Source organism: Mastomys coucha, unplaced genomic scaffold, assembly GCF_008632895.1.
Source record: "Mastomys coucha isolate ucsf_1 unplaced genomic scaffold, UCSF_Mcou_1 pScaffold20, whole genome shotgun sequence".
Taxonomy (NCBI): Eukaryota; Metazoa; Chordata; class Mammalia; order Rodentia; family Muridae; genus Mastomys; species Mastomys coucha.
In genome coordinates, this window is record NW_022196903.1 from 119,977,950 (window position 1) to 119,981,092 (window position 3,143).

The 3,143-nt window shown below is 46.6% G+C and overlaps 1 non-coding gene across 1 annotated transcript; it reads right to left on the minus strand.

The window, feature by feature from the left end:
* Positions 1-2,994: 2,994 nt before the first annotated feature.
* LOC116100067 lies at positions 2,995-3,101 on the minus strand. The gene has a single exon (XR_004122434.1). It is a non-coding gene; the product is annotated as a U6 spliceosomal RNA (small nuclear RNA).
* Between the last annotated feature and the right edge of the window lie 42 nt (positions 3,102-3,143).

Genomic DNA, 3,143 nt, shown 5'->3' on the forward strand with positions numbered 1-3,143 from the left:
AGGGAGAGGGAGAGGGAGAGGGAGAGGGACATCCTCTGCAGTCCCAAGCTTCTGATGTTGCCTCCCTACACAGTTCCTAGTCTTGGAAGTATGTTTGTCTTCTCTCGGTTGTGTTTTATAAAAAGAAAAGCCAGGGATATGTTTGGTGGAGGCGCGGTATGGTGCGGTGGGAAGGGGTGCCTCTGCAGGCTCATGCTGAGGCATCCTTTCCCCCTGAGGTATTACCAGCCACAAGATGGTATAGTATAGAACAGAGTTTATTTAGGGCATGGGGAGGGAAGTTGAGGGTGTAGAGACAGAGAGAAAGGGGGGAGAGAGAGAGAGAAAGAGAGAGAGGGAGGCAGAAGAAGGAGGATGAAGAGGAGGAGAGCATGTGAAGAGAGGGGGAGAAGGGGAAGGAAACAAGAGAAGAGAGTGAGGAGAGAAGGCAAGCAGCCCCTTTTAAAGTGAGTCATGCAAGCCAGGTACCTATGGGGCAAAGCCTAGAGGGTATACCAACACCCTGGGGTTGGACAAAGAAACAGGAGGGGAGGCAAGAGCGGAACAGCCTGGGAGCAGTCTGGAAGATTAAACACCCAGGGCTCTATTCTCTGTCTACCTATACAACATTTAGCCAAAGAGACTTTGTCCCCAGGGCATTGATCTCCCTGCCTGTCATCGGCCTGCCATCGAGTGACCCCTGTGGCTTCAGTACTGACATTACATGAGTAAACCCTTCCTCCCCCAGCTGCTTTTGGTCCAAGTGTTTATTACAACAGCAGACACATAAACTAGGAAGTGGGTAACACAAATAAAGGCATGAGGACAGCAGAAGGGATGGAAGGAGGAGAGAATTTCCCCGGGTGCTGCAGTGGGTGGTCCTCAGAAAGGGTTCCACCCATCCGCTCCATTCCCAAGGGGGAAGCTGGTGAAGAGACCAGACGGGAGCTGGTATAGGTTACACGTCTAAGGGAAGTGAGGCCTAATACGGACAGGGCAGCAGATTCGAATGGGAGTGTTTGTGGACGACTTATTCATGTCTTGCTCTGCAGGAATGAGAGGCACATGGTCAATACATGCTGCTGTAACTATTAAAAAGAAGATGTAATCGTGTTTGGTGGCGCATGCCTGGAGTCCTGGCACTCAGCTGTCTGAGGAAAGGGGATTGTGCATTTGAAGACACACAGCGAGTTCAAAGCCAGGCTCTTGCCAGCGTAGCAAGATGGGGACGGTCAAAATATGCTTATACCAAAATACAGTGTATACTTAATGTTGGCTTTTAAATGGGTATGGATGGACATCTACCTATTTATAATATAACATAACATATAGAGATACATATCAGTATTCTCTAGATCTCCATCTTTTAATATCTCCAGAAACTATGGGAAAATTTTCACTTTCTATTTCAGAGATTCTTTATTGACTTGCTTTCTAATAAATTCCAACTGAAATTGCTTTTTAAAATTTCCCTTAGGTCCCTACGATAGAGAGTATGTGTGTGTATCAGGAGTCAGAAAGCTCTTGGAAAAGTCCCACAAACCGCCCCCCAGCCCAGCTCACAGGGCTGTAGCGAGCATAAACAGATGATCAATAACTAGACATTGTCAATAAGAAGCACTGGAAAATGCAAAATATATCCCACCTGGGGAACCGCAAGCTCCTTGGTGGTCAAGACTGTGACCTTCCCTCGCAGGCCTCTCTAAAGTGCTGTTTGACACATTAAGAGCGAGTCTGCTTGGATAGAGAAACCCGTGTGTTGGTTTGGTGGTGATTTGTGGTGTTAGAGATGAGACTTCAGTTCTTGTACATGATAGGCAGGTACTCAGGCACTGAGCTGCTCCTGAGCCCAGGAAGCATGAATTTACTGTCAAGCGGATGAGACACATCAATGGCATCCTTAGGAGGGTTTTGGCATCTCCCTTGAGAACCTCAAGGACCCAAGGAACGAGCCTTTGTTCAAGATGGCTAAGTTGTCCATCTGCCTGGATTCATGGACCGAGTGTGCTAATCACTGAAGCAGTGGTATCATGAAGCTTATGATGGAAAAATAACCACAAGAAAGTGACACATGGGGGACTGTCAAGTCCTGTTATCAGTGCTTGGGACCTTTAGGCAGATTTTTAAGAAGAGAAGAAGACGGAGAGCCACCGTGGATCACCTCTCTAGGGATTTATGTCACCCTGATGCTCCCAGTATCTCCCATCCCTGCCTATGGACAGTCAAGCAAATGCTGTCATCGGTTAAATTGTTGTAAAGTCTTTACCCTGAGAGGACAAAACGCAGTCTGAGGAGAACAAGTCGAAGGTGAAGGGAAGTGAGGACCAAAAGAGAGCATCCCAGGATATGTCTTTTAGCTGGGGTTTTTATTGCTGTAATAGAGACTTATTACATCTTGAGGAAGACTTAATCCATCTCATAGAGCCACATCACAGTCTGCCATCAAATGAATTCAGAGTAGAAACTCAAGTAAGGGACCTGGATGCAGAAACTGAAGCAGAAGCCTTAGAGAAACTGCCTTGCTCCTCATGACGAGCTCAGCCTGTTTCCTTCTACACCTCAGGGCCACCTGCCCAGTGGTAGCATACCCTGCCTGTTGGCTACACCCTCTGCCACCAGGCTTTTTTTGTTTTGTTTTAAAAATGTATTTATTTATTTTCCATATGTGAGTACACTGTAGCTGTACAGATGGTTGTGAGCCTTCATGTGGTTGTTGGGGATTGATTTTATTTTTAGGACTGCTTGCTCCAGTGGGTCCCTGCTCCCTCTGGTAGGCCCCTGCTCGCTCCAGTCGACTCTGCTCTCTCAGGCCCAAAGATTCATTTATTATTATATATAAGTACACTGTAGCTGTCTTCAAATGCACCAGAAGAGGGCATCAGATCTCATCATGGGTAGTTGTGAGCCATCATGTGGTTGCTGAGATTTGAACTAAGGACCTTCAGAAGAGCAGTTAGTACTCTTACCTGCTGAGCCATCTTGCCAGCCCTCTGCCACCAGTCTTTTTTTTTTTTTTTTAATTTGGAACACTTCATGAATTTGCATGTCATCCTTGGGCAGGGGCCATGCTAATCTTCTCTGTATCGTTTCAATTTTAGTATATGTGCTACCGAAGCAAGCACTGCCACCAGTCTTTATTCAAGAAAATGACTTGCCTACCGGCA